This window comes from Muntiacus reevesi, chromosome 3, assembly GCF_963930625.1.
Source record: "Muntiacus reevesi chromosome 3, mMunRee1.1, whole genome shotgun sequence".
NCBI lineage: Eukaryota > Metazoa > Chordata > Mammalia > Artiodactyla > Cervidae > Muntiacus > Muntiacus reevesi.
The window spans coordinates 5,627,129-5,651,338 of NC_089251.1; the positions used below are offsets into that span (position 1 = coordinate 5,627,129).

At 44.0% G+C, this 24,210-nt stretch overlaps 1 protein-coding gene and 1 pseudogene across 1 annotated transcript in view; one reads left to right on the forward strand and one right to left on the reverse strand.

Annotated features, from left to right (window-relative positions):
• Positions 1-24,210, reverse strand: part of ABL1 (ABL proto-oncogene 1, non-receptor tyrosine kinase) — a 137,301-nt gene that overhangs the window by 101,078 nt on the left and 12,013 nt on the right. The gene's annotated exons all lie outside the window — the stretch shown is intronic.
• Positions 7,792-8,195, forward strand: LOC136162645 (small nuclear ribonucleoprotein Sm D2 pseudogene; annotated as a pseudogene).

Genomic DNA, 24,210 nt, shown 5'->3' on the forward strand with positions numbered 1-24,210 from the left:
GAGCGACCTCTATGGCCAGGTCATAAAAGACACAATGGTTTTGGCCTTGTGGTCTCTTGGACTGCCTGTTCTGCAGTCCTCAAGCAGCCTGTGGAGAGGGCCATGTGGCAAGAACACTCAGCATCGCCCCGCCAGCCCTGGGAGGGAGCCTTCTTGGAAGCGACCCCTCCCCCTCAGCCCCAGTCAAGCTGTCAGATGGCTGCAGTCCCCAGCTGACGCCCAGCCTGCAGTCTCACTGAAGACCACAAGCCAGACCCAGCCAGCGAACCCACTTCTAAATTCCTGGCCCACAGATACTGTGACGTGATACTTGTTTTAAGCCTCTACATTGTGAGGAGATTTGTCATTCAGAAATAGATAATACCGATGGGAAAATTGGGATTCAGAATGAAACACAGTTACACAGCTTACAAATGGTGGGACCAAAATTTTTGAATCCCACTAGTCTTCCCTGATAGATTCAGTTAGTAAAGAATCTGCCTGCAATTCAGGAGACCCCAGTTCGATTCCTGGGCTGGGAAGATCTGCTGGAGAAGGGATAGGCTACTCACTCCAGTATTCTTGGGCTTCCCTTGTGGCTCAGCCGGTAAAGAATCTGCCTGCAATATAGGAGATCTGAGTTTGATCCCTGGACTAGGAAGATCCCCTGGAGAAGGGAAAGGTTACCCACTCCAGTATTCTGGCCTGGAGAAGTCCATGGACTGTACAGTCCTTGGGGTTGCAAAGAGTCAGACATGACTGAGCCACTTTCACTTTCAGTCTGACTCCAGAACCCGAGTTCTGAACCATTACATCAGGCAGCCTTCTCCACAGCAGGCTTAATGCCCCCAAAGGACCGCATAAAGGCAGGAATCATGACTGCCTTTTTTTTTTTAATGCTATAACCCCACCAAACACCAGTACAACAGAGCTGGCATATAGCAGATATTTTGTCAAAAGAAAAAGAGTAAATGAAATGAAAGGAGTGGAGTCAGTGGTGGAATTTATAAGGTGACATGCTCTAGTCTACATTTTGCTAGATTTTTAATTTTATTTATTGTATTTATTTCTGGCCATACCGGCTCTCCGTTGCTGCACAGGCATCTCTGTGGCCTCCCTTGCTGGGGAGCATAAGTTCGAGGAGCAAGGGCTTCAGTAGCTGCAGCTGCCGGTCTCCAGAGCACAGGCTCGATAGTTGTGGCACATGCACTTAGCTGCTCCGAGGCATGTGGGATCTTCCCGGATCAGGGATCGAACCTGTGTCTCCTGCACTGGCAGGTGAATTCTTTACCACTGAGTCACCAGGGAAGCCCCTTGGCTAGGTTTTTTAAGTTTTCCTACCAAGTACATATATTCTGCGGTTCACTTTACTTGAATTCAATTTGCACTGGAATCTTCAAGGAAGGAAAGCCCATCACCCAGTGCCCCAGGGCAGAGGAACTAGAAAGCAGTGCAAAGACCCTATGGTTGAAACAGATCTGTCCTGCTTAATGAACAGCAAGATGGGGCCAACGTGGCTGTGGGGGCAGGCCGGGGACACGAATGGGCCAGATCTCGGTTAGGCGTTTGGCTTTTAGCTGACGTGAAATGAGAAGCTACTGGAGGATTTTTAGCAGAGGAGCAATATGATCTCATTTGCATTCCTGAAAGATTATTCAGGTTTCTGTATGAAAAATAAGTTGTAAAGCATAAGGTCTGAAAGCAAGAGGAGGCCAGTGCGCATGGCCAGATGAAGTGAGGGTCTGATGCGGTGATTCCTGTCTGAGCGCGGGGCACACCGCCTGGCAGACTTTATGCACCCGACTGTTCTTTTTTCCTTTGGGAAGGCTCAATTTGAAAATCACTATAAACATATGCAATCACTATAAAGTCCACACCATGCACCCAACACAAAATAAAAAGTTACCATAGTCTACATTCAGTGGCATGGAAAAACATTTTCAATATATTGTGAAAGGTTTTTTTAAAAGTAAATGAACGGTTTCTATATGTGAGGGGTATGGCTCTGAGCAGAGAAATAAATCTGAAAGGTTTCCACAGAACAAATAGTGGGTTATCTCTAAACAGGATCAGAGAGCTCAGTGAAACTGTGGATGGTTTTTACTTTCTTTGTGATCCCTTTCTGTATTTTTGAATTCTCTTTAATTAACAGTATTTATTAAAAATTCATATATGCATACCCTATAGCTAGCAGTTCAAGAATTCTCACCTGTATTTACCAAAAGATATGTATAAATACACACTATTCATCACAGTCCACAGGGTCGCAAAGAGTTGGACACAACTGAAGTGACTTAACACACACAACATATATGATAGAAAAACATGCACTCTCTTTTTTAATAATGAGCACTTATTTAATGGAGAGAAACATAAAACTGTTTTCATTGGTAGGAAAATACTTAACTTCTCGAATATTTTTTTTTTAATTTGAAGAAATGGCTGGATAGTCCACTAAATGAAGATTTATATTATTTCAAAGCAGAATAATTTAACTGGGAGAATCTTCTGATCACATGGAAGCTGCGAAATGCAATGTTCATGACAGAGCATGGGAGAAATCTGTTAATGTCGAACAGCGATGTTTCAAAAAATTAAAGGGGGAGTTGGTTAAAACAGGATATTTCAGCATTTCTTGATTTTTGTTCTGGTCCTAAAATGCTTCCAAAAAAGACCTTTCCTTCACAAAGGAAAAGAAAAGGCTAAGAGAAGCTTTAGGGTGGGGAAGGTCTGACAGGTTAGAGGTGTGATTTGCTACCCAAAAGTCAATTATCAGATTTCAGTGATATGCCAAAGTCCATGAATAGTCACAAAAATGGGGTGGGGGGTGGAAATATATTTAGCCACCAAGAAAATACATGAGAAATTTTCTTCCTTAAAAAGTAGAGAAGCAGTATGTTAAGGATGTGTTATCCTAATGTTTTAGCAGAAAAGCTGTCGCCTAATATCTTCAGGTCTTTTACAAGGATCAATTATGCAGCCACTTGGAAAAAAACAAGAGTATTTCCTGCTTTCAAGAACCCCTGACATTTGTAAGACTGAATGTTAAGAGAATGGAAAGAAATCCAGGAACAACAGATCTCCTGTTATAGGATGGCGCTGTCTATTACAACCCCAAGAATAACTGGAATGCACTTGATAGCAGCCACTTGGAAGTCGCCACACCGAAGGACAGCCTTTAAGGAAGGGGCAAGAGACCAAACATAGCAACCCCTTCTCCTTGGCACAGCAAGACGACATCCCGACAGCCCCAGGATCTGCAGGCAAGGCAGTGGCAATCCTCAGGAGACCACGTTTTAACCAGGCTAAAGTGGGAAAACTAAAGAGCTGCAAGGTGGCCAAGGGTGAGCCTCCCAAGTCTGCGACAGGAGCCTGGGCTCTCGTCCAGGCCCACCACTGAGAAGATGGGAAGCGTGGCTACTTAGTGACAGAGGCCCTGCAGTGTGATTGGGAGGACTAAGCAAGAGACTAGGAGAATCCCAGACACACAGTATGCTCAACAGTTATTATAAGTGGCAGAGATCCTAGGAAACGCTCACCCCTTGCTCTACGTGAGCCGGCAAGCTCTGCGGGTGCCCCCAGGCCTCCCTAGCCCTGGAGAACTGCTGTCAGGCACTGACCAGCCTCCCTCTGCTCTGATGAGTGAGAGAATGCCCTCCCAAACCCAAGGAAACAGGCATGATTTTAGCTGAAACAACCAGCCAGATCTGAAGCGAGTAAAGACAGAGTCGGAACTCCATCCCAGGTCTGACTGACTCCTGGGCCCAAACTCTCAGCCACTCTGCAAAGCAAAATGGGCATGAGACGTCGAGCACCCAGCAGCACACGGCCCGCTCAGAGTAAGCCGTCAATCTAAGTCAGGGAGCCGCCGAGGTAAAGTCAACAGCATTCCCTTCAAGGAAGGGAGCTGGGGTAACGCTCCTGGGGGAGGAAAAGACAGTGCGTGGGGGATGCCCTGGAGAGACCATGGCTCCTCAGCTTTCTCAGAATCTTGCCCAAACTCTCCAGTTTCTTGTACAACATTAGATTCTCAACAGGATCTGGCGTTCTCCTCCAGGAGGTGAGCAACTTCCCGAGTGGGCTGAACTCAGAGCCTGTCTTATAGCAACTCGTTCTGAGATCTTGAGAAAGAATGCTTGAGCCAATCTCAGTTTCTTCCCTCACAGGGCAAGTTTTGAGGGCCCCAGACTGCCTTCTCACGAGGTCAGAAAGAAATTCTGAAGAATAAAACGGCCTGAGACCCCCCGCTTTCCATCCAGCATTCAGGATTCTCCCTCTTTTCCTGAGGTCAACTGTGTAGCGAATCCAGCAGGTAACACCAAGAGAAGCCCTGCTCTGCCCAGGCTGAGGTTCTAGAGGATTCCAAATGCCCTGATCCCACAGACATGAGCATGGGGCAAGAAAGAGCTTGGTTCCAAATGCCCACATCCCACAGCCACAAGGACGGGGCAAGAAACAGTTTGGTTTTCATTTCCTTTTAAAAAGCCCCAGACACACACACCTCAAAACCTCCTTACAGTCAAGGTAAAATGGACACAGATCAGTTATCACATAATAGAATGTAGCCAGCCAACACTAATGCTGTGGAGGCCAGCGGCCGGCTGGCACCATGGCCACAAAAGTTCCCTTAGACATCTGAAGATAAGTTGGCAAATAGCAGCAAGAAAACAACATCTTCCCCTCAACTCCCACAGCCCTAACAATTGCTCTTTTTTGGCAAAACACTATCGGGTTGCCTTAGACGCTGTCAAGGTAAGTCTAAAGGTGAAGAGAAAATGTTAGAGTGAAATGGATTGCAATGGTTTAGAAGAGAAAAACTTCCATTTATAGCGGCGCTGAAAAAGAGCTGAAAAAGGCGCCAACTTTGTTGTGCCTGAATTCGTCAAAATGTTTTAAAAGGCGTAAAGAATTAGGTGACCCACTGAATTAGCTAAGTGGAAATCTAAAGTCTGTTGCAATTTCATATAGAAGATCTGAGGTAAATGTCTTTCATTTGACCACATGATTAATTAAACTCCCCACCCAGATGCAGAAAGCCCGAGAAGCAGCTCTCTGCAGGAGGAGACCTGGGGCGGCTCTGTGTGAAGCCGGTGTGACCAGGATCAAGGGGAAAAGGAAGTAAGGAAACCCAAGGCCTCCCAGATTCAGCTGCCTTCCTAAAGCAGCGTAAACTTGGAAGCAGGCTAGTCCAGCAGGGATCCAGCTTCTATTTGTTGACCTTTGCATTTCGAAACCCAGTCGTCTTCGAAAGAAAAGTGGCTGCCTCTTTTCTCACAGAGAAATACTAAATGGCGTACATAACGAAACCACCACAAAGTCTGCAGATCACTTTTTAATAAAGGAGAAGTGTGGTCGACACTTGGGTCTTCTGACAGAAACTTATCCCTGACACTAAAGGGTGTTCTTTCTGCACAATTAGAGGCGTGAAAGGCACAGGGCCTGGAACGTGTCCCAGCCTCCTTGGTCGCCTGGGGCAGACGTCCACAGGTGGCAGGTCACAGACCCCATCTCTGCAGACCAGGCTGGGCAGCGGCTAAGCAGACGCCCCTGGGGCTGGGTTTGCACAGCCGGCCTTCACCCCCCACGCCGTGAGCCCAGCGAGGGGAGCTGCGGGGTGCCAAAGACTCAAGAAAACAAAGTTTTGTTTAGCTTTTCCAAGATAGAAAAAAGCAGAGAATCGCTCAAAACGGTCTCCTAACTCGCACACTGTTATTGCTAACACATCAAACACACCTTACAAGTGAAGAGGAAAACCATGTGAAGGGGTGTGTCTTACTGAATCCACAGGAAATAAGTCCCACCGGGCACGTCTCATCATTACAGTTGATTCTCTCTAGAGACCCAGACTTCCCAAGTCATGTGAGAACCAGGAACACCATGGAAACAAGTGGTGAGCGAGTGACAGGTGTGTACAAAACACAGTGGGACGAGTGGATGGAGACTGCCAACCCAACATCATCACTAGAGCATGTCCAGAACGGAAGCCTCACCGTCTTCTGCTCACGGAAGGACTACAAGAAGCTGTTTCTGTGATTTCACCGCTGTTTCTGGTTACCAGACTGAAGCTCAAGAGAATCACTTTTCCCTCCTGCCCACCTCTGCCCACTTGACCAGTCCAGTCAAGCCCATACCCAAGACGGCTCTTGGCATCACTGCCGTTCATCAGGCTCTCCTTAGCTCCTTCTCAAATTACAGACTGATTTTGCTAAATCATGGTTCTGCTCTTCTGACAAACTCCTTCAACAAACATTTACTGAACATGTACCATGTGTCAACTACCGTTCTAAGTACTGGGGATACTCTCATGATGCTAACAGGTTAATGGGAATCCTCTGTAACTTTCATCAGCTGCCAAATATCCCCAGTATCTTTGACTTGGCATTTGAGGTCATCGCTCAGTCAAGCCCATCATGCCTTTCTGCCTTAATTCATGTGCCACCCTGAATACTGCAGCCAAGCCATTCCTAACAAACTTTTTCCTTTGCCACCTGAAGACATCTCCTCTCCCTTATGAAAGAATAATCTCCCTGAGACTGTTCCCTAGGGCACTCAATGAAGATACTCAGAGAAGGAAGAGTCCTATGAGGCCCCACTGAATTCAAATCTCTCTTTATCATTGTATCTTGCCTCTTTCTGAATAACCCCAGTGATAAAATGATCCTGGTTTTCCAAGGCACTCATGCTATTATTGCTCAACTGCCCTCCTGTCTGAAAACTCTTTCCACACTGAGCCCAAACACATTTTACTTGGTGACTGCCATCCGCGTCTCCTAATTCTGCCTTCCAAAGCAGTGCAGGGTGAGACAAGCTTCCTCTTACACGACCATCCTTTAAATATTCTCAGACAGCTAACACACCTTCCCTCGGTCTCTTCTTCTCCAAGCTCAAAAGATCACCCAGGTTCACTCCGTCACTGAATACTTACTGAACATCCTATGTGATAGGCACTAAACACAGTCTCTGTTCTAAAGACATGTAAGAGGAAATGATAGGCAATTATAAAACAGAGTGGTAAATACCACAGTGATAAGCAAAGAATGCATCTGGAGCAGGGCAAGTGATACTCTTTGGAGGGGGTGGATTCTGGCAGGTAGCAGGGAAATGATATGGAATCCCATTTTCTGAGCCTTGACCATTTTTAGGTTAAATAATGGGTTCTTCAAGTTTCAGAGATTGAAACTTGGTGCTATTTATTTATATTAAACCCCAAATGTCATATTAAAAGGAACACAATTAGAATAACATAATAATATAAAGATATGTCATTTATTTTGTATCAGTTCATTTATTCTACTCGGCCATGCCTCTCTGAACTGAGGTTTTTAATTCTCAGATAATGGTTACCAGCATTCATTTAATTGCCCCTCATAATTCAATAAGAACTCACATATCAGAAGCCAGTGTGTTAGACTTAATCAAGGACCAAAATACGACTTAGCACAATTTATTACGATAAATTACCATTGCTTCAGGAGAAGATAAACGGTTGTACTTCAAATCTAGTCTAAATGATGATTAAATGTCCCTAAAAGTGATCTATAGCAACATTAAGCCAGTGTGAACTGCAGCCTGACAGCAGGAAAAAGATAAACTCATATCATGCTTGGGGTCATGGTGGAGACAGGGTTTGGTAGAGATTTTTCATTTAAAAGGATAATTAAGTAAAGAATCAACATGTTTTAGATTTTAGTTACTCATTAGAAAGCTACATGACATTCACCTCTTAAAACGGAATCAAGAATATCATCAGGTTCGGAAGGCACACCGCGTAGGAGATGGTAGTGACTTGAGAACGCGGTCACCATCATCATCATGAGTCTCCTCAACAAGCCCAAGAGTGAGATGACCCCAGAGGAGCTGCAGAAGCGGGAGGAGGAGGAGTTTAACATGGGGCCACTCTCCATGCTCATGCAGTCAGTCAAAAACAACACTCAAGTGCTCATCAACTGCCGTAACAACAAGAAGCTCCTGGGCCGCGTGAAGGCCTTCGACAGGCACTGCAGCACGGTGCTGGAGAACGTGAAAGAAATGTGGACGGAGGTCCCCAAGAGCGGCAAAGGCAAGAAGAAGTCCAAGCCAGTCAACAAGGACCGCTACATCTCCAAGATGTTCCTGCGCGGGGACTCTGTCATCGTGGTCCTGAGGAACCCGCTCATCGCTGGCAAGTAGGGGTCTCCTCCCTGCCCTCAGAACTTGCCCCCTGGTTTTGCAAAGACCTGCCCTCTGCAGTTGAAATAATAAAACCGTGCTTTTAAAAAAAAAAAAAAAAAAAAGAATATCATCAACCCAGACAATGCTTTACAAGGAAATCTGAGAGAAGACACAGTACATGGAATAAGAGACTGTAACGTGGTACTATGCTGTTGCTGCTGCTGTTCCTCAGTCACTAAGTCACGTCTGACTCCCTGCGACCCCACGGACTGCAGCACACCAGGCTTGCCTGCCCTCCACTGTTCCCAGAGTTTGTTCAAATTCGTGTCCATTGAGTAGGTGATGCTCTTTAACCGTCACGTTCTCTGCCACCCCCTTCTCCTTTGCCTTCAACCCTTCCCAGCATCAGGGTCTTTTCCAATGAGCTGGGTCCTCTTTGCATCAGGTGGCCAAAGCATTGAAGCTTCAGCATCAGTCCTTCCAATAGATATTTAGGGTTCATTTCCTTTAAGATTGACTGGTTTGATCTCCTTGCAGTTCACGGGACTCCCATTTTCCAGCACCACAATTCAAAAGCATCAATTGATGCTTTTGATCAATTGTTGCTCAGCCTTCTTTATGGTCCAACTCTCACATTAGTACATAACTACTAGAAAAACCATAGCTTTGACTATACAAACCTTTGTCAGCAAAGTGAAGTCTCTGCTTTTTAATACACTGTCTAGCTTTTATTCCAAGGAGCAAGCGTCTTTTAACTTCATGGCTGCAGTCACCATCTGCAATGATTCTGGAGCCCAAGAAAATAAAATCTGTCACTGCTTCCACTTTTTCCCTTTCTATTTGCCATGAAATAATGGGAATGGATGTCATGATCTTAGTTCTTTGAATGCTGAGTTTGGAGTCAGTTTTTTCACTCTCCTCTTTCACCGTCATCAAGAGACTCTAATTCCTTTTTGCTTTCTGCCATTAGAGGAACATCATCTTGTACCTGAGGTTGCTGATATCTTTCCCAGCAATCTTGATTCCAGCTTGTTATTCATCCAGCTTGGCATTCTACATCATATGTTCTGCATATAAGTTAAATGAGCAGGGTGACAACATACAACCTTATCATATTCCTTTCTCGAGTTTGAACCAGTCTGTCGTTCCATGTCTGGTTCTAACTATTGCTTCTTGACCTGCATACAGGTTTCTTGGGAGACAGGTAAGGTGATCTGGTATTCCCACCTCTTAAAGAATTTTCCACAGTTTGTTGTGATCCACACAGTCAAAAGCGTTAGTGTAGTCAGTGAAGCAGAAGTAGATGTTTTTCTGGAATTCTTTTGCTTTCTCTATGATCCAACAAATGTTGGCTAATTAATCTCTAGTTTCTCTGTCTTTTCTAAATCCGGCTTGTACATCTGGAAGTTCTTGGTTCATGTATGCTGAAGACTAACTTGAAGGACTTTGAGCTTAACCTTATTGCATGTGAAACTATACTGTATAACAATGCTGTTAGGCAAGATTCTGCTCCAAGGCTACAATGTTCTTCTTTAGCTATGATTTAGTTCACCCTTTCCTTCCTCATATTTATAAAGGCAATAAAAAGAGCAAAATTAAAATTATAAAGTTTTCACATGAAAAGATTTTCAAGATGAGCCAGCAGGGAAATGCAAATTAAAACCAGAAAGAAATATCCAATAAGAATAGCAAAAAAAAAAAAAAAAAAGAAAGATAATACCAAGTGTTGGTAAGGAAGCCAGGAATTTTGGCATGGAAAGGTACTGGTAGGGATGTCAAACGATAGCCCCTCTGCAAAAGAGTTTGGAAGTTTCCTATAAAACTAAATAAACTAATCAGGTGACCTAGTAATACCCACACCAAGAAATAAACCCACACAATTAGAGTTAACCTACAACAAAGGCAACAAGAATATACAATAGAAAAAGACAGTCTCTTCAATTACTGGTATACTCAGAAAATTACATGTAAAAGAATATAATTAGAACATTTTCTCACATAATACATAAAAATAAACTCAAAATGGATTAAAGACCTAAATGTAAGATCAGAAACTATAAAACTCCTTGAAAATATAGGCACAACATTCTTTAACATAAATCGTAGGTAGTTTTCTGGATCTGTTTCCTAAGGCAAAAGAAACAAAAACAAACATAAACAAATAGGACCTAATTAAACTTGAAAGCTTTTGCACAACAAAAGAAACCAGTGACAACATGAGAAGACAACCTACAGAACAAGAGAAAATAGTTGCAAATGACAGCACTGATAAGGGGTTAACATCCAAAATATATAAACAGCCAACAAAACTCATTATCAAAAAAAATAACCCCAATAAAAAATGAAATGAGAAACTGAATAGACAATATTTTCTAAAGAAAACATACAGACACATGAAAAGGTGTTCATGATCACTAATCAACAGTGAAATGCAAATCAAAACCACAGTGAGATACCACCTCACACCTGTCAGAATGACTATCACCAAAAAGACCACAAGTAACAAATGTTGGCGAGGATGTGGAGAAAAGGGAACCCTTGTACACTGTCGATGGGAATGTAACCGGCCACTATGGAAAACAATATGGAGGTTCCTCAAAAAACTGAAAACAGAATTACGACATGGTCTAGTAATTCCACTCTTGCGTATATATCCAAAGAAAACAAAAACACTAATTCAAAAAGATACATGCACCCCAAAGTTCATAGCAGCATTATTTGCAACAGCCAAGATATGAAAGCAACCCAAGTCCATCACAGAAGAATGGATAAAGAAGGTGTGAGAGATACACATACACACACGCAGACACACACACATATGTGTACATACACATACATACATACAGTGGAACACTACTAAGCCATAAAAAAGAATGAAATTTTGCCCTTTTCAAGGACATGGATGGACCTGGAGGGTATAATGCTTAGTGAAATGTCAGACAAAGATAAATACTATATGTTGTCATTTATACGTGGAATCTCAATAATAAAACAAGCAAATGAATATAACAGAAAAAGAAGGGGGAGGCTGAGGGAAACATGACTACAAAACAGGAGAAGATGGAAGTGAGAGGCTGAAGGGATTCGACGAAGGAATCACAAGCCAAGGAGTGCTGGTGGCCTCTAGAAGCTGGAAGAGGCAAGGAAGAGGTTCTTTCCTAGAACCTTGGAAGGGGCAAGGCCCTGCCGACACGATGACTTCAGCCCAGCAGTACTAATCTCAGACTTCTAATTTCCAAAACAGTGGGCAAAGCAATTTCCCTTGCTAGTGGTAATCTGTTATAGCATCCATAGGAAACTAACATGCTGTGTGAATTGAAAGCTTATATTCCCATTAAAAACTGAACACAGAGGTTTATAACAATTCTATTCATACCCATCAGTAGCTGGAAATGACCCAAATGGTCTTCAACTGGTTAACACACTGTGGTACAACAGTGGTACTGATATGCAACAGAACACTACTCAGTAACGAAAAGGAACAGACTACTGCTGTTTGCAACACTCGGGAGTATCTCAAAGGAACTGTGCTCAGTGAAAGAAGTCAGTCTTCAAAGGTTACACACAGCACGCTTCTATTAACATGACATTCTCAGGAAGACAAAATACAGAGACAACAACAGATCAGTGGTTGCCAGGGGCTAAGGATGAAGGGAGGGAGGGACTGCAAAGGAATCGAACGAAGAAGGTTACTGGGGATGTGAAAGTATTTTGTGTCCTGTTGTCATGGGGGGTAGTTATTTATAGTTTGTTCTATATCTTCCCCCTATATCTTCTCTAATTAAATCATCACTAACACAGTAATGTGATTCATGGGGTTGCAAAGAGTCGGACACAACTGAGCGACTGAACTGAACTGAACACAGTAATAAAGAAGAATGAAATAACTTTTGAGCCAGAGGCATTCTCCAAAGACATTTGGGGCAGCCCACATTCATTATGTTTACTAAATATAAGCGTAAGGACCGTAAAGTCAAAAAATGATTCTGTACTGGAAGAGCCTCAAAGAAATTCACCTGCTCCCTTCATCCTACAGCAGGTGAAGATGCTGGTGAAAAATAACATGGCTAAATGGCATAAGAATGGAGGAAACTGAAAGCAAGGGCCTGGAAAACCAATTGCCAAATAACCACCAGAGTATAAGCTTTACTTTAAACTCCTACAGACTTCCTTAAGTTGATAAATGCCCAAAAAGTCATGAGAAGAATCAGCCATCACAACAACATAAAGAAAAAATGCAAATACTCTGGTGTGTGCATGCTAAGTTGCTTCACTCATGTTGAACTCTTTATGACCCTACAGACTGTAGCCCATCAGCCTCTGGTAGACCACTAAATTTCTTAGGCTTTTACCCATGCAAGAAATCTTTCTGATCAAGGAGAATTGAAGGCTTGCAGGGTTGCTTATAAACTTCAGAACTTAACCTCTAGCAAACTAACCACAATGTATAAATAGAAATATTTTAAAAATTGTTTTATTATTCTTATTTTTATTTTATTTATTTATTTTGGCTGTGCTGCATGGCTTGCAGGATTCTCAGTTCCCCGACCAGGGATCGAACTCACGCCCCTTACAGTGGAAGCACAGTCTCAACCTCTAGAGCGCCAGGGAAGTCCCTATCCACAATATGTTATACCCAACTGTGCCTCACAAATTTACAAAGGTTCACAAATAAAAACCTATGCAGACTCTGACAAAAGGGCTGGAAAAAAAAAAAAAGTGTGCGAAACAACAAGCAGTAGATTTAAGAATTAGATAACTGTCCTGAAGAAATAAAGAAAAGTAGGCATCTGGTCAGAGGACGCTGCCGCTACAGCAAGAATGGCCTGAAGGCCCAAATGACCAGGAAATCCTCAGGGAATTCAAGTAGTAGGAATGGAAAGATCTCTACAGCTCACAACCTCCAATCACCCTGAAGGAAGTACTTAAAAAAAAAAAGTATTTACACTTTAAGCAGAGGTTTTCTTGAGAATTTTCTTGAGGCATTGCATTCCAGTGTCATCATGTGTTCAGACACAATCCATGGATTTTACAGATAATCCGTAATTACCAACACTGTGCAACCTTGTCTCTGGCAAACTGCTCATCACAACATTATCACTACTAGAGTCCATGTCTTAATTTTCCTCTAGTTTAGTCCTTTCTGGCCTGCTCCTTATTACTGACAGATATATTATTCTAGAATTATAAATCATAAGAGGAGCAACAATTAACATTTGTTAGAGGCTAAGTAGTCATGTTTTTCCAGTAGTCATGTATAGGTGTGAGAGTTGGACTATAAAGAAAGCTGAGCGCCGAAGAATTGACGCTTTTGAACTGTGGTATTGGAGAAGACTCTTGAGAGTCCCTTGGACTGCAAGGAGATCCAACCAGTCCATCCTAAAGGAAACCAGTCCTGAACATTAATTGGAAGGACTGATGCTGAAGCTGAAACTCCAATACTTTGGCCACCTGATGCGAAGAACTGAGTTGTTTGCAAAGACCATGATGCTGGGAAAGATTGAAGGTGAGAGGAGAATGGGACAACAGAGGATGCAATGGTTGGATTCAATCAGATTCACCAATTCAATGGATAGGAGTTTGAATAAACTCTGAGAGTTGGTGATGGACAGGGAGGCCTGGCGTGCTGCAGTCCATGGGGTCAAAGAGTCAGACACGACTGAGCGACTGAACTGAGAGGCTAAGTGCCAGGCATGGTTAGACTTTTTATTATCTCATTTAATTCTCCCATCAACAGTACAATCAAGGTGAGTACTATGATCCCTATTTTGCAAATCAGGAACCAGAGACTCTGAGAAGTTAAAAAGACTTGCTGGTGGCTTAGCGCTAAAGAATCCACTGCCAATGCAGGAGACATGGGTTCGATCCCTGGTCCACATGCCTCGGAGCAACAAAGCCTGCGTGCCACAACTACTGAGCCCACATGCCACAGTCACTGAAGCCCTCGCACCCTAGAATGTGTGCTCCGCAACAAGAGAGGCTACCACGATTAGAAGCCCATGAACCACAACTAAAGTAGCTTCCGCTCTCCACAACTACAGAAAAGCCCAAGCAGCAGTGAAGGCCCAGCACAAAACAGATAAATAAAATTCTCTATATATATTAAAAAAAAACCAAAACACTTGCTGTACTGCTCAGTTCAGTTTAGTCGTTCAGTCGTGTCCGACTCTTCATGACCCCATGGACAAGCAGCACGCCAGGCTTCCCTGTCCATCACCAACTCCCAGAGCCTCCTAAAACTCATGTCCATCGAGTCAGTGATGCCATCCAACCATCTCATCCTCTGCCATCCCCTTCTCCTCCTGCCCCCAGTCCCTCCCAGCATCAGGGTCTTTTCCAATGAGTCAACTCTTCACATGAGGTAGCCAAAGTATTGGCGTTTCAGCTTCAGCATCAGTCCTTCCAATGAATATGCAGGACAGATTTCCTTTAGGATGGACCGGTTGGATCTCCTTGCAGTCCAAGGGACTCTCAAGTCTTCTCCAACACCACAGTTCAAAAGCATCAATTCTTCGGTGCTCAGCTTTCTTTATAGTCCAACTCTCACATCCATACAAGACTACTGGAAAAACCATAGCTTTGACTAGAGAGACCTTCAAAAGTAATGTCTCTGCTTTTTAATACACTGTCTAGGTTGGTCATAGCTTTTCTTCCAAGGAGCAAGCATCTTTTAATTTCATGGCTGCAGTCACCATCTGCAGTGACTTTGGAGCCCCAAAACATAAAGTCTCTTACTGTTTCCATTGTTTCCCCACCTATTTGCCATGAAGTGATGGGACCGGATGCCATGATCTTAGTTTTCTGAATGTTGAGTTTTAAGCCAACTTTTTCACTCTCCTCTTTCACTTTCATCAAGAGGCTCTGTAGGTCTTTGCTAGTACTGAGCAAAATGTGCAGCACAGAGGATGTCCTCAGCTAGTGTATCAACTACACCAATGCTGGTGTCTGCAGTCACACTGCTCATAAGTGGTAAATAGGGACCTGAACTCAAAAAAAAAATCATGATTTCAGTATCACCCTTGTCTCCCTGTTGGGACAAGGAGGTAGACACAGAAGCAGGAAACCGTCAAGGGACAAAAGAACCCCTGTATATTCTACAGTCTGTACTTTCATTTCTGGGAAGGCTTGGTTTAACATATACTCTCATTCTCTGAAGCCTTACTTTCCCAGGTTCACTTTATTAATCTTCAATTTCTCTTTCAAAAACAGAACCAGCCACAATCAAACAAGGAGGAGTTTAATAATTAGACAATTTCGGGAGTTTTATGAAATCAAAAATGCCACAAATTTCAGGATTTCCCTGGTGGTTAAGTGGTTAAGACTCCATACTTCCAACGCATGGGGTATAGGTTCGATCCTTGGCAGGGGGAACTAAGATCCCCATGTGGCAGAATTTGGCAAAAAAAAAAAAAAAAAGGAAAGGAAAAAAGGGCCAATTTCAACACTGATAAACATTTTTCCATATGCATTTCAAAGAACAAGAGCTAAAGTCTGTTATCAAAAGAGTTCAGGCTGAAATCTGAGGGAAAGAACTTCAGAATGATCAACATAAATGTGAAAGTCATTTCCCCCTCACTCCGGGAGTTTCCATTTCCTATCATGAGCCAGAATTCGCAGGCAGAAGGAAGGAAGGGAGAAACAAGGAGGTATCGAGAGTTATGCTGTTGTTTATTTTTTTTCTTTCTTTCTACAGAAAAATGCAAATCAAAACTGCAGGGTGGTCTATTAGGCAGGCCAGTCTAAGCCACCTACACATCAGAGAATTAAAAGGTCCCAAAGGAAGGGAGAGTACCTTCTCACCTCCCTACCTTTACTCTTGCCCACTTTTGTCTCTGTAAAAGCAAACAAGTGAAAACAATTCAACTCTAACACAACTTCAGCAAAAGAAAAAATATATATATGAATATATGTATATATATGTAAAATATGTATATACATATATATGGTTTACCTGCTCAATTTTTAGATAAAAGTACATAATTTTTCACAAAAATAGAGACTGCCTCACTATATAATGGGAACCACCAGAAGTTTCTGAGCTACAAAATGCCAGACTGCACCTTAGCACAAGGGCTCTGGTGTTATTTGGGAACTATAATTTGCTTGCTCAAAAAATTTTGAGAGATAAAGGTACGTGATGTTTTACAAAAATAGAGACTGCTGCTCTACATAATGGGAACTACCAGAAGGTTTTAAGCTACAACACCCCACACTTAGATTGTTCTTTAGCATAAGGGCTCTGGCATTATTTGGTAACTTTTAAAAATAATACGCCAGGTTGGGGGGGTCAGGATGTGGCGGTGGGGGGACACATGTATACCTGTGGTTGACTGATGTTGATGTATGGCAAAAACCATCACAATATTGTAGTTATTCACCAATTAAAATAAATTAATTGAAAAAAAGAATACACTTTGACATAAATTGTAAAAAAAAAATTTTTTTTAAGTAAAAATAATACACCAAGGGCTCTGCATAGTGCTTCACACAGAGAAAGCTCTCCGGGGGCAGGTACAACAGGTAAGGAATATAAGACAACACCTGGTGTCCAAGATGGGCTATTTACATGCAGCCCACTGTCTGTGAACCAGGGCTGGCCTCCACTTCACCTAACGCCCTTCAGAGGAGATGGACATGATTTTGCTGAAATAGGGCTCAGCCTCCAGGCAGTGGAGAAAAGGTTTTACATGTAGTCACAGGCCTTCTCAGAAGTCTGTCTAAGTGCACTGCATTGGTTAATGACTGAAAAGCCCCGCGTGCATCCTGTCTGACTCACTGCCCAGCACACAGCCTCAAAATGACCGACACCCACGCAGCTAGAGACACCCCACATACGTGGGAAAGCGAGCTGCTCTTCCTCACAAACGGCCCTCCTTCGAGTTCGGCCAAAACCAAAGACAACCAGAGAGTCCACATGACCCTGTAACCTTGGCGGGTCTGGGGAGGAGCATCGCACCACAACAGAGGACCCAGACGACGGGGCTGCCGACTGCGCTGTTAACCGCATGGAGTCCCCGCTCAAGAAGGTCTGGGTCCCGCTTACCTCAGCCCCCAGAGCCCCCGCGCTATGCGGTGGCCAAGCAGCTGGGCGTCACCAATCCCAGCACACCTACTTTATCCCTTTCCCTAGGCTCTCATCCAATCTCCTTTCCGCTACATCTCCCTTGCCCGCTCCTGTTTTCCTCTGCACTGCACTGCAAACGGCCGAGGACAGGCGTGCCCTTGCCCTCTTCTGTGCAACCCACAGTTCTTGGCCAACACGCACTCCGGTGGGCTCACTGGTATCCCTGCTCACGGGTCTCCCACGGCGTCTGTGGGAGCAGGAAGCCCCACGACTGGCAACCCCACAGGGCAGCCACCCACTAAGCTTAGGAACTTTGTATCTACACACAGAAAAGGAGCCAATTCCCAGCTCTGTCCAGCCCTGCGATTCAAGGACATCCCAGGTGCAAGGACGTGGCTCTTTGGGTTGTGTTATCTGTGGTCATTCATTACGGGATTCATTATGAATTTACCGGTAAGTCCTCCCACAAACCAATTTAAACAAAAACTTCACTTCAATTAAAGAATCATACGTTACTGACTCCTGACTCACTATCTACATCACGATTACACATTCTTACAAAGCAATGATGTGAACTTAGAAAGTCATACCAGAGTTTGATCAACTTACAGAATCCATCCCATAACCATGACTTCATAATTTGGAAACACTGTAACCCAAATGCATCCTGAAAACCATTGCAGGACACCTACATTTTTATTACTTTAATCACTTATTACTTGTCCCAGGACAGTATTAAATTTTCATTTGAACGATGCTGACTGAACTTTAAATTACTTTCTGAATCAACTCTTCTTTGAATAATTTACAGAAATACATGGTGTTAAAAAAAAAAAAAGTAGCTATTTTTAAAGCAATACATCTTATATTTCCTGAAGGCTTTTCTCTTTTATGTTGTTGTTCAGTCGCTAGGTAGTGTCTGACTCTTTGCAACCCCATGGACTGCAGTACGCCAGGCTTCCCTGTCCTTCACTGTCTCCTGGAGTTTGCTCAAATTCATGTCCATTGAGCTGGTGATGCCATCCAACCATCTCATCCTCTGTCACCCCCTTTTCATCCTGCCCTCAATCTTTCCCAGCATCAGGGTCATTTCCAAAGAGTCAGCTCCTCCTCGTATCAGGTGGCCAAAGTATTAGAGCTTCAGCATCATTCCTTCCAATGAATATTCAGGGCTGATTTAAGATTGACTGGTGTGATCTCCTTGCAGTCCAAGGGACTCTCAGGAGTGTTCTCTAGCACCACAACTTCGGCTCTTTCTCTGTTATGCCCACATCTTAACTAAACTTAAAAAAAAAAAAAAAAAAAAAGAGCCCTAAAAAGAATTTCAAGAAACACTATGCATTTAATTTAACTGACAATGACATGATGCCATGATCGTGAATTAGACAATGCCAAGGCGGGTGCTACTAATTAAACATCACATGTCATGGCTCAGCCAAAGTAACGCAAGGCTATACAGGCAGCTTCCTGCTAACACATAACAGAAGCAATGCACTTTTCTGTATTTCAAGAGCTCCATTTTCCCTGCCAGGCTGAAAAGACCTACATATCACCAATGAAACACACATTTTTCTAAGGATAAAAACTTTTCCTTACCTTGTAGCCACTGAACAATATACTTTGTTTTGAATAATGTGGGGTGGAGAGTAATAACTGTCACTATTACTTTTAACAGCATGATTTAACATTTTTATGTTATCATTCACCCACGCAGACCACCTGATCCCAGCAACTACCTCAAATGTGCTTCTTAAACAAAACAAACCTTCCAGATGTGCTAATAATGATCACTTCTTAGTTTCCATTTTTTCCTTGCTGTTCAAAGTATCTGAAACTGTAGTTGTATTAAATAATTTAATGTATCACAAGTGGCTGGACTAGTACCTGAGTGCACTCATCAAATGTCGCCAGTTACTACAGTGGAAGGAAGGGCAACTGAACGATAAACATTATTGTGACATTTCTTTCCCCTTCGGCAATGTTCCGACTATATCTTACACTATGAGGTGCTTTGCATTATGACTGTATCTGGTTTTCCAACTGTCATCTCTCAAGAACAGAGAGTGTTGTGAGGCAGAAGCAGTTTTAATACTTAGATAACAGTGGCCACCAGCAGGCCTCAGGGAAGACACTGAAAAGGAGCTGAGTCCCTGACCAGGCTCTACCCTGGGCACTCAGCACGCTTTACCTGTGGCTTCCATGTAAAACGGTCCAGAACAGACACAACAGCCCCTTAAGTCAGAGGTCCTGTGTTCTTCAAACTGAGCCGGAGCGCAGCCCCTCAGCGGGGGTGCTGACCACAGGAACAGCCGAGCGCCGGAGGGCCAGGCGCGGTGCCGGGGGGCAGTGGCTGGCCCAGTCAGTCCCCGAGCAGTGGCAGCAGCCAGGCCGCACTACCAACCCAGGACTGGGTTTAAAGGCAACGAAAATAACCTATTGTCTTTAACAAAGTGGTGCTGTAAAAGGCGGTTCAGCAACACACCTCAGGGCTATAATTAGGACAGTGTGCTAGGGAGGGTCAAAGTTGATCAGCCGCGTCCAGTTCTCTGTGAGCCCCGTGGACTATACGGTCCATGGACTTCTCCAGGCCAGAACACTGGCATGGGTAGACTTTCCCTGCTCCAGGAGATCTTCCCAACTCAGAGATCAAACCCAGGTCTCCCGTATTGCAGGCAAATTCTTTACCAGCTGAGCCACAAGGAAAGCCCAAGAATACTGGAGTGGGTAGCCTATCCCTTCTCCAGTGGCTCTTCCCGACCCAGGAATCGAACCAGGGTCTCCCGCATTGCAGGTGGATTCTTTACCAACTGAGCTATGAGGGAAGCCCAAATACGTGATAGTCTCTCAGTCGTGTCTGACTCTTTGCAACCTCTTGGACTATATAGTGCAAGGACTCCTCTAAGCCAGAATAATGGAGTGGGTAGCCTTTCCCTTCTCCAGAGCATCTTCCCAACCTAGGGATTAAACCCAGGTCTCCTGCATTGCAGGAAAATTCTTTACCAGCTGAGCCACAAGGAAAGCCCAAGAATACTGGAGTGGGTAGCCTATCCCTTCTCCAGTGGCTCTTCCCGACCCAGGATCTCCTGCATTGCAGGTGGATTCTTTACCAACTGAGCTATGAGGGAAGCCCAAAAACATGAAAGTCTCTTAGTCGTGTCTGACTCTTTGCAACCTCTTGGACTATACAGTCCATGGACTCGTGTAGGCCAGAATAATGGAGTGGCTAGCCTTTCCCTTCTCCAGGGCATCTTTCCAACCTAGGGATTGAACCCAGGCCTCCTGCATTGCAGGTGGATTCTTTTTTTTTTTTTTTTTACTTATTTTTGCAGGTGGATTCTTTACCAGCGGAGTCACAAGGGAAGTCCGTGGTAGGGAGAAGCATCCTTATAAGACAGAATTTTGCCAGTTTCACAAAACATAAAACACAAGTGTGAAAGTAGATACAAACACAGAAGTGAAGCCGCTCAGTCGTGCCCGACTCTTTGTGACCCCATGGACTGTAGCCTGCCAAGCTCCTCTGTCCATGGGATTTTCCAGGCAAAAGTACTGGGGTGCATTGCCATTTCCTTGTCTAGGGAATCTTCTTGATCCAGGGATCAAACCCAGGTCTCCCGAGTTGCAGGCAGACTCTTTACTGTCTGAGCCACCAGGGGATCCCTTAGACAAACTCGGAGCCTAACAAATATAATTATCATTTGTCAATGGAATCTGTCATTTTTCTTTCAAAAAATGGAAAGGTGAAATAACTGATCAACTTAAAATGTATTACCTTTTCAGTGAGAACACTGGTGGTATAAGTTATAGTGTAAGTGTGTGCGTGCTCAGCTGTTTCTGACTCTTTGCAACCCCATGGACTGTAGCCCAACAGGCTCCTCTGTCTGAGGGATTTCCCAGACAAGAGTGCTGGAGTGGGTTGCCATTTCTTTCTCCAGGGGATCTCCCCGACCCAGGGATCGAACCCTTCCATCTCCTGTGTCTCCTGCGCTGGCAGGTGAATTCTTTACAACTATGCCACCTGGGAAACCCAAAAGTAATGGTAAATCCAACACAAAATTGGCTTAAACAATAAGGAAACAGTATGATGTCACATAATGCAAAGTCCAAAGGTCAGCTGGCAGTGGCAGCCCTACACTGCCCCCCTCCCTCCCCCACCCCACCCCAACGCCAACCCTCCCCAGGCTTCCAGGCTCCGAAGGTGGCGGCCCTCACGGTTTACATTGACTGCCAGAGGCAAAGCCCGTCCTCCCACAGCTACAGGGAAGGAAAGGCCTTGCTTTCCATCAGACGGTCAGTTCAGAACCTATGAGGGTCTGAGAGCAGGGGTGCACAGTCCTGGCTGCTTGTTCAAATCACCTGGAGAGTTAAAAACGAAAACGAGGAGACACTTTGCAGACCTATGGTCACAGAGTTCTCTCTAGCACAACAGCCCCTTTCCCTCGCAGTAATCCTTTTGTACAAAATCTCTCTCTGCTAAAAAACAAATAAAAAAACATGCTCCCCAGGGTATCTCCCCAGGCCAATTAAATCCTCCTGAGTGGTGGAACCTTAGATGGAAGTCTTCTCAAGCCCCAAAGGAGAAGGAAATGGCAACCCACTCCAGTATTCTTGCCTGAATTCCATGGACAGAGGAGCCTGGGGGGCTACGATGCCTGCGGTCACACAGAGTGGGACGTGACAGAGTGACTCACACACACAAGGAGATCCTCATGCACAGCGACGGCTAAAAACTGCCTGGTGAGAACCCCTCGGGAGGCCGGAGTGGGGCCGCTCCTTGTGAGATGCAGGGCAGTGAAGGAGCCGTGGGCAGCGGGTGCTGTGGAGCGAGCAACCCCGCCCTGCAGGCACCTAGTTAGGGTCTGCCACACAGTGAGCCTGTGAGACGGTTCGCAGCGACATAAATACGTATGTCCCTTAAGCATGTTAAAAATGCTCAACCTCACTCAGGGGAGAGCTACTAATAAAACCCATAGGAAATCCAAGATACTGTTTCCTACTGAAAAGTCCCCAAACTTGAAACACAGGCTCTCAGCTAGGCTCTGGGGATACAATTACCCTTGAGCATTACTAGTGAAGAGAGTGCAGCTATCAACATAGTATCCACCTTAGTATCCACTTCCTACTGTGATCGGCTGATACTAAGTAACACCTTGTCAGAGAAATTAATTAGGCTGATTCTAAAATGTATCTAGAAGTGTACCTAAAAGGTACCTGGAACAAGAAGAGTCAAGGCAATCCTGAAGACCAAAACAAGTCAACTCTGTACTACTTTGCTTCAGTCCCGTCCTACTCTTTGCCACCCCATGGACTGTGGTCCCCAGGTTCCTCTGTCCATGGGATTCTCCAGGCAAGAAGTGGGTTGCCATTTCCTTCTCCATACTCTACTGGTTATTAAGACTTACTTTAAAGCTACATTGTTTAAGACTACACAACACTTGTGCAAGGACAGACAAATAGAACAAGTAAGGGAATCCCACACAGACCTAAACACAGGTGGACACCTGATTTATGCAGCAGCATATGTTCTTTTCAATTAAAGAACTAGTTAAATATGGGGGGGGGGGGGAACAAACAGCCATTGCCTCTACATAGAAAAAATCAATTTCAAGTGAACTGTAGGTCTAAATATTTAAGGTAATAGAATAAAACTTCTCCATGACCTTGGGGTAGACAAATATTTCTTGTATAGGACCAAAAAAAGCACTAATCATAAAGACTGTTAAACTGAACATTGAAATTAAGAACTTTGGTTCATTAAAGATACCATTAAGAGAATAAAAGAAAAAAAAAAGGCAAGCCACAAAGTATGAGAAGATACTTGCAATAAATGCATTAAAAAAGAGATTGAGAATATATAAACAACTCCTGTAAATCAATAAGAAACACATATATGTATATGTGTATATATGCATGATATCCAAATAGCCAATAAACATATGATCATGAGTTACAAAAAAAGTTCAAATTAAAACCATAATGAGACACTACTGCAGAGTCCCATGAAAATTGAACATTTAAAACACTGACAGTATCAATGTTTGACAAGAATGTAAAGAAACTGTTAGCCTCCTCTACTGCTGATGAGAACTACACTGATGCAATGTCTGGAAAGTTCTTTGACGGGGAACATGCCTATACCGTGTAAACAAGCGATTCCACTTCTAGGTATATAATAAGAATGTTTGTAGAGGCATTATTTGTAAGTAGCTAAAACTGAAAATAATCTACATGGCCATCAATAACAGCATGTGTAAATAAATTCTTGAACATTCATAGACCAGAATACTAATTAACAATGAAAATGAACAAACTACCAATACCTGCAACAACATGGATGAATCTTACAAAAATAATGTGGAATGAAAGAAGCCATCCAAGCACAGAAATCTACATAGATATATACTGCTCAGGTTGAAAAACATGCAGACCTGAGCTTCTGCTTCTGGCCATAATGCAGTATCAGATATCCTTTCACCCTAAGCAAATGTAAAACCGAACAAAATAAATGAGACAACTGTTTTCAGGCATAAGACAGCAGGCAAGGCAGGGCTCTGACCCTCAGAGAAGAGGCAGACAGCAGGGAAGCGCCAGCTGCCTGCACAGGGCACTCTGCCAACCACAACCACGGTGCAGGGAGACGGTACCCACACTGACAGCAGCAGTCCGTGTGAACGGACAAGACTGGGCTCCCAACTGCTGAGGGAGCAGGAGCTGCAGGGCAGGAAATCTGAGGGGTGGAGGCTGTGGCAAGTGCCAAGCGTAAGACGGCAGCAGGTGGCTGACACACGCAAGGTGAGAGCCCACAAGGCTCAGCAGACAGCATCGGCTGCGAGGGTGGGACGCGAACAGGGGTACAAAGGCCTCACGGTGCCCGCAAACGGGCACCTGCAGCCAGCCCAGGGTGGAGAGGCCTTGCCAAACACGTCTTTCATTAGTTGAGATCCCAGAAAAGTCAAGCATTAGTATTAAGGATGTCCTCCACAGTAAGGGCCATGCCTCTGGACTGAGGATAAATCCAA